This window comes from Capra hircus, chromosome 17 (assembly GCF_001704415.2).
Source record: "Capra hircus breed San Clemente chromosome 17, ASM170441v1, whole genome shotgun sequence".
Classification (NCBI taxonomy): domain Eukaryota; kingdom Metazoa; phylum Chordata; class Mammalia; order Artiodactyla; family Bovidae; genus Capra; species Capra hircus.
This window is the reverse complement of record NC_030824.1, coordinates 69,005,745-69,013,711: the sequence shown is the minus strand read 5'-3', so window position 1 is coordinate 69,013,711 and position 7,967 is coordinate 69,005,745.

Sequence of the window (7,967 nt, the reverse complement as noted above, 5' to 3'; positions counted from 1 at the left end):
TAAACATAAAACTTTGGTGCAGCAAAGGAAACTATAAACAAGGTGAAAAGACAACCCTCAGAATGGGAGAAAATAATAGCAAATGAAACAACTGACAAAGGATTAATTTCTAAAATATACAAGCAGCTCATATAACTCAATACCAGAAAAACAACCCAATCAAAAAGTGGGGAAAAGACCTAAATAGTCATTTCTCTAAAGAAGACATACAGATGGCTAACAAACACATAAAAAGATGTTCAACATTGCTTATTATTAGAGAAATGCAAATAAAAACTACAATGAGATATCACCTCACACCAATGAGAATGGCCAACCCCAAAAAGTTTACAAATGATAAATGCTGGAGAGGGTGTGGAGGAAAGGGAAACCTCTTGCACTGTTGGTGGGAATGTAAGCTGACACAGCCACTACAGAAGACAGTATGGATATTCCTTAGAAAACTAGAAATAAAACCACCATATGACCCAGCAATCCCACTCCTAGGCATATACCTTGAGGAAACCAGAATTGAAAGAGACACTTGCACCCCAATGTTCATTTCAGGACTAGTTACAATAGCTAGAACATGGAAGCAACATAGATGTCTATTGACAGATGAGTGGATAAGGAAGTTGTGGTACGTATACACAATGGAATATTACTCATCCATAAAAAGGAGTCAGTTCTAATGAGGTGGATGAACCTAGAGCCTATTATACAGAGTGAAGTAAGTCAGAAAGAGAAAGATAAATATCATATACTAACACGTATATATAGAATCTAGAAAGATGGTACCGAAGAATTATTTTTAGGGCAGCAATGGAGAAACAGACATAGAGAATAGACTTATGGACATGGGGAGAGGGGAGGAGAGGGTGAGATGTGTGGAAAGAGTAACATGGAAACCTACATTACCATAAGTAAAATAGATAGCCAACGGGAATTTGCTGCATGTCTCAGGGAACTCAAACAGGGGCTCTGTATCAACCTAGAGGGGCGGCATGGGGAGGGAGATGGGAGTGAGACTCAAAAGGGAGGGGACATGTATACCTATGGCTGATTCATATTGAGATTTGACAGAAAACAAAATTGTAAACCAATTATGCTTCAATAAAAACATAAAATTTATTTTTTAAAAAAAGGCCAAGACCACCAAAGACTTCCTATCCCCATTTCCATTGGCATAAGAACTAACTGGACATGCTGAAGTGTTTGACTCCCTTCTCAGGTTATTAGCTCCAACCACCTACCAGTTTTTACTTAGATGAGCTCTTGACTCCCCAACAGAGGGATGAGATCTTATCAATACAGAAGTCTATTCACTTATTATACTGTCGAAATAGAACAGGTGCTGTATTAGTAACCATTACCTAAAGTGGATGGAAGTAATTAGAATATACCACTGGTAAATATGCCAACAAATTTGGAAAACTCAGCAGTGGCCACAGGACTGGAAGAGGTCAGTTTTCATTCCAATCCCAAAGAAAGGCAATGCCAAAGAATGCTCAAACTACCTCACAATTTCACTCATCTCACACGCTAGTGAAGTAATGCTCAAAATTTTCCAAGCCAGGCTTCAGCAGTACGTGAACTTCCAGATGTTCAAGCTGGTTTTAGAAAAGGCAGAGAAATCAGAGATCAAATTGCCAACATCCGCTGGATTATGGAAAAAGCAAGAAACTTACAGAAAAACATCTATTTCTGCTTTATTGACTATGCCAAAGCCTTTGACTGTGTGGATCACAACAAACTGTGGAAAATTCTAAAAGAGGTGGGAATACCAGACCACCTGACCTGCCTCCTGAGAAATCTGTATGCAGGTCAGGAAGCAATAGTTAGAACTGGACATGGAACAACAGACTGTTCCAACTAGGGAAAGGAGTGTGTCAAAGCTGTATATTGCCACCCTGCTTATTTAACTTATATGCAGAGTACATCATGAGAAACGCTGGGCTGGAGGAACACAGGCTGGAATCAAGATTGCGGGCAGAACTATCAATAATCTCAGATATGCAGATGACACTACCCTTATGGCAGAAAACGAAGAAGAACTAAAGAGCCTCATCAATGAAAGAGGAGAGTGAAAAGTTGGCTTAAAACTCAGCATTCAGAAAACTAAGATCATGGCATCTGGTCCCATCACTTCATGGGAAATAGATAGGGAAACAGTGGAAACAGTGTCAGACTTTATTTTGGGGGGCTCCAAAATCACTGCAGATGGTGACTGCAGCCATGAAATTAAAAGACGCTTACTCCTTGGAAGAAAAGTTATGACCAACCTAGATAGCATATTCAAAAACAGAGACATTACTTTGTCAACAAAGGTCCGTCTAGTCAAGGCTATGGTTTTTCCAGTGGTCATGTATGGATGTGAGAGTTGGACTGTGAAGAAAGCTGAGAGCCGAAGAATTGATGGTTTTGAACTATGGTATTGGAGAAGACTCTTGAGAGTCCCTTGGACTGCAAGGAGATCCAAGCAGTCCATTCTAAAGGAGATCAGGCCTGGTGTTCTTTGGAAGAAATGATGCTAAAGCTGAAACTCCAGTACTTTGGCCACCTCATGCGAAGAGTTGACTCATTGGAAAAAATCCTGATGCTGGGAGGGATTGGGGGCAGGAGGAGAAGGGGACAACAGAGGATAAGATGGCTGGATGGCATCACCGACTGGATGGACGTGAGTTTGAGTGAACTTCGGGAGTTGGTGATGGACAGGGAAGCCTGGCGTACTGCGATTCATGGGGTGGCAAAGAGTCGGACAAGACTGACTGACTGAACTGAACTAAACTGAAAGTGAAAGTGAAAAAGTTGCTTAGTCATGTGTGACTCTGTGACACCATAGGCTGGCTGTATAATCCATGGAATTCTCCAGGTCAGAATACTGCAGTGGGTAGCCTTTCCCTTTTCCAGGGGATCTTTCCAGCCCAGAGGTCGAACCCAGGTCTCCTGCACTGCAGGCGGATTCTTTACCAGCTGAGCCACAGATGCAACCATGCAGAGGAACAAGTCTGCAACAGTAGCTGCCAAGTCAAATCAGACGGTTCAGTGGAACTAATGACATGATCTGGCAAGCACAAACGTCACATGGCAAGAATCTGGAAGCGAAGAATTGCTCCTGTAAAGACTTAATTTCACCAAAGAATATAAAACAGTAAGAGTCCTTGTAGGAATACCAGTGTAAAGGTAGCAAAATGAAAAGCATCACTCATTCAAAACTGATATCAGGACATTCTTTGGTGATCCAGTGGTTAGGAATGGGTTTAGGCCCTGGTCAGGGAATCAAGATCCCCCAAGCCACATGGACAGAAACAAACAAACAAAAGGCATATTAAAGAAGATGGAGATGTTCTAAGAAGTCTTATTTTTTATCCTAAAGGATTAGTCTAAAATGCATTACTTGAGTTGCTTTTCTAATTTTAAATCAGGGTTTTGCTTTTATTCTTTTGATTTGGAAGCAACTTAGTGTACAGAATATATTATGAGGCATTTCAAATTATTCTTGTGAGACTTTGCTATTTTTCAAATGGATTTTTGAATACATGAAGGTATTTATTACAGGCTTTGTGGTGTTAAATGGGGTAATGTTAGTCTGCTCGAGACCAGTAGAAAATCTTTAATTGAAGGAATCTTTCATTGCTATGAGTCCAGTTTATTCTACAAATGTTACTTCCTTGTTTTTGTAATCTATAAGATACAAATCTTACTTCCAGCACAACACACCTGCCAATTATCCTGTATCAGACATTCCTGGAAAAATGAAAGCAAATTGTTTGCTGTAAAGTTCAATTGGAAATCTGTTAGAACTGGTACAGGAAATATCCCCAAATAGACTTCACACTAATGTATATCAGGTAAGAAATTTCTCTGCACTTTTTTAAGAAAAGGAAATTTGCTTAATCTATTTTTACTTTTATATAGTTATATGGTATCTATTTATGTATTCTGGTGATGTAATACCTCATTATATAATTACCCAGGACTAAGCATCATAAAGGTCCATCTAGTCAAAACTATAGTTTTTCCAGTAGTCATGTATGGTTGTGAAGTTGAACCATAAATAAAGCTGAGCACCGAAGAATTGATGCTTTTGAACTGTGGTGTTGGAGAAGACTTGCAAGTCCCTTGGACTGCAAGGAGATCAAACCTGATCTCAAAAGAAATCAGTCCTGAATATTCATTGGAAGGACTGATGCTGAAGTTGAAGCTCCAATACTTTGGTCGCCTGCTGCGAAGAACTGACTCGTTGGAAAAGATCCTGATGCTGGGAAAGATTGAAGGCAGGAGGAGAAGAGGACAACAGAGGATGAGATGATTGGAAGGGTTCTCTGACTCGATGGATAAGAGTTTGAGCAAGCTCCGGGAGTTGGTGATGGACAGGGAAGCCTGGCATGCTGCAGTCCATGGTGTTGCAAAGAGTCGGACACAACTGATCAACTGAACTGAACTGAAACATCACAAACATCTTTCTACACAGTCAGCAATGCTGGAAGAAGAAAAAGCAAGTAAAAGCACTTGACAAATTATGCAAAGCATTATGAGCTTGGTGTCATTCATCTCAAGTTCTACACACACACACATACTATTCTACCCACAGTTTCTGTTTGTCCATCACTTACAACTGTTAATAGCATGGACCCTAAGCTAAATTGTGAAATAAGGGCTATTTTTGCCATTCTCCTTTTCTCCAGTGTTCCCTTTTTTTTTTCCTTTTGGCATCCATATATCTATCACCTGTGACCCTCACCATCTGCAGGACTCTCTTCATCCCTAATCAAACTTCGAAGTTATCTAGTATCACTTAGAATGATTAGTGGATTACACTATAACACAAAGGGGGTAATATTGGTATTGTTTCATATCATATTGCTATTATTTTAGCCAAATAATATGTTTATACCCTATGCCCTAGTCTTATCCCTCCTAGAATGCTTTCCAGTGCATTTTACATTATTTCAATAACAACATTTTAGACAATAAAGTGTATGTCCTTTTCATTAATAGAGGTATCTCTGTGTAACATTATCAAAGGAATGGTTTAATAAAGGACCACTCTGAGAGAGAGGAAAAATATTCTTCTTAAACTCTAGACCTTTTGAAACCAAATCTCTAAGAGCTTGTATTTTTTTGTTGTTGTTGTTCAATTTGTTCATATGGTAATGTGAAAAGAAAAGTCTTGAGTTTCCACATAAATCCTAAAATTTGAGCTTAGCCCAAGTCTTGGGATTATTTTTGCAAGGAAAGATCCTATGCCAAGAAATCCTTTCTCATTCTTAATCTGGTACTAGTCAGCTTCTGGATGCAGAGAAGCATGTTTCATGCAGGATCTAAGTGGTAGTCAGTTCTTGAGGCATCCATATTTCTTCATTTTTCTTCTTAAGATTTTGGTAAGGATCCAACCCAAGGAATAGAATTGAATCCATGCTACATGTGTATGAGAACTATTCTTCATTGAACTAAAAATGAACCTAAGGTGCCAGTTTGAAGTCTTTGTTAAAAGCCAACTAAAATTAAGTCAAGAAAAAAATATTCCTAGTCATATTTTCTGAGGCAAAATGATTCAGGCAATCTTATGTATTATATCAACTTATTTTCTAAGCAAGTCAGGGGAGATGCTGATGACATGTTTTAAACCTCAGCTGCCTCTGCACAGTACTCCCTATATTCCTTTCTTGTTTCATGTTTCCCCAAAACTGTTACTGCCACTGGACAAACTATGTGTTCTGCTTATTTTTTCATTTATTGCCTAACTTCTCCCTTGGAATGTAATATCTATGAAAGTATGGATTTTGTCTTCTTAGTCATTGCTAAACCCACAGGGCCTAGAAGAGTGCTGCAAATAGTATGCCCACAGCAATACTGTTGGATGGACAGTATTGGCATGGTTGTGTATACCAACCAAAAAGTTTACCTCCAAATATATACACTTTAACTCAAGTTAATGCAATGTGCATTTTAACAGCTATAAACTACACGTATGTGTTAGTTTTCTTTTTACTTTTGGAAGCATAAAATCAGTGCTCCCTGGAAATAAGGAAAGTGAAAGTGAGAACTATTCTCACTCAGTCATGTCTCTACATAGGTTGGCATCCCAGTGTTGCTTTCTTAATTTTTAAGTTTTAAAGTTGTGCAAATAATACATGATTACATTCTTATGGTTAAAATTCACACCATAAAGTGAAAGTATCCATCTACCTCTCCTCAAATCCTCTGTGTAAACAGAGATTACACATATTAACAATTTTATGTATCTGTTCAAACACTTTTCAACACAGTTACATACGTGTGTGGTACATGTAAAAATACATGGGTTCGTATTTGTTTGCTTCACATAGATGGAAATCATGCTGTGTGGTAACATTTAGCCTGTTAGCACCTGCTAAGGAAGCCTTACTGCCAATTTGCTGTAGCTTTAGGACCCAGGCAGGGGGAGCTGAGCTGCCAGCTGCCCGTGCATCCATGATTTTAACTGATGCTAATTTCAAGCATCAGTGAATAGGAAGATTGTGAACATCAGAAGTTTGGCTGATGAATCAAATAGTACCCTGCCAGATAAACACTCCATTGCATCTTAGTACCACAGATAATTTTATCCTCTTCTCTCACCAAAGCAAACATACTCTTTAGGAAATCTTATTTTTACTTTAATCCTGAGGGAGCAAGATTCAAAGTCACTACTTCCCCAGTAAAAATTAGTTTTTTAAAATTAGATTTACATTTCCAGAAATCTTTAGTGTTTCTAGATTCACTATTTCTTTTTTCACATCTTTTGTTTCAATCTGTGATTTTTCTCTCCATATTTTTTCATCCCAGTTGCATCATCTAAAAAGAAAGCTTTTGCTTTCAAATTCGGGATGTGAGGAAGGTCTTGAAGAGATGAATTTGGTGAATATCTGTTCATTTCATGTTGGTCAAGAGCCACTGAAATTTTATTCTTTTGTGTTTTGGTTCCTGATTAAACTTCCCTAAAACTCTAGTAATAACATGTCTATTTATAATGTTTACTTTAAAGCATATTTAAGTGTTGCAGTAACTTGCATTTTTTTAGCACAATCTACTTTTAAAATTCTAACTGTAAGAAGCTATATATGTTCATAATTACAGTTTATTTGAATGTGTAGTATTTTTGGAACAGTGAAGTACCATACTTTGGGGAGGTGGAATCAAAATAAGCTGTGTATTTTTAAATGAACTGAAGTTTTTTTAATGTTCACTGTCTAGAGTAATTTTAAAATTCATTATTTCTATTTTATATCATAATCTGTGAATTAAAACATCTTTGTACAATAGAATTTCACTAATGTGGTTTTCAAAATCCATGTCATATGGCCACCACTAACTACTTTGTAATTGTGGTGATTAAATCATCATTGAGAGATTTCTCTTATACTGAATTTAATGTCAATTAACTTTTGCAAATAAGTGAAAGTATCCTTCAAATGACTAGCTAAAAATTATTTATATTTCCTGAAAAACTTGTTATAGTCATGTTATTAGGAAAAGATAGCTGAAGCCATTTTGAAAACTCACCAGATTTATTCATCCAGTTTCATATGGGAGTATGACCAAATTGAATGGCATTCAGGCAATATTTCAGAATTTTCTCCAGTAACTTATTCTATACTTTTGTAGTCCTTTTTAAGATTCAGGACATAGCTCTGTTTGCTTTGGGGGTATAATCAAAAAATAACCTGTCTGGGAATAACTTGCCCACCCTGAGAAAATGAGATATACATACCTAAAATTATAGGGGAATATGATTCATGAGTGAAAAGATAATTTGGGGGTGAAATTATCCCAGAAGCACTTTCTGGAAGATGTATAACTTGATCTGGGTTTGGGGAGACATATAGGATTTGTATTAGTGGAGAAGAAAGGAAGCAGTTTCCAAATGTGCTGTGTCACTTCAGGCGTGTTTGACTCTATAGACTGTAGCCTGCCAGGCTCCTCTGTCCATGGGATTGTTTAGACAGGAATACTGGAGTGGGATG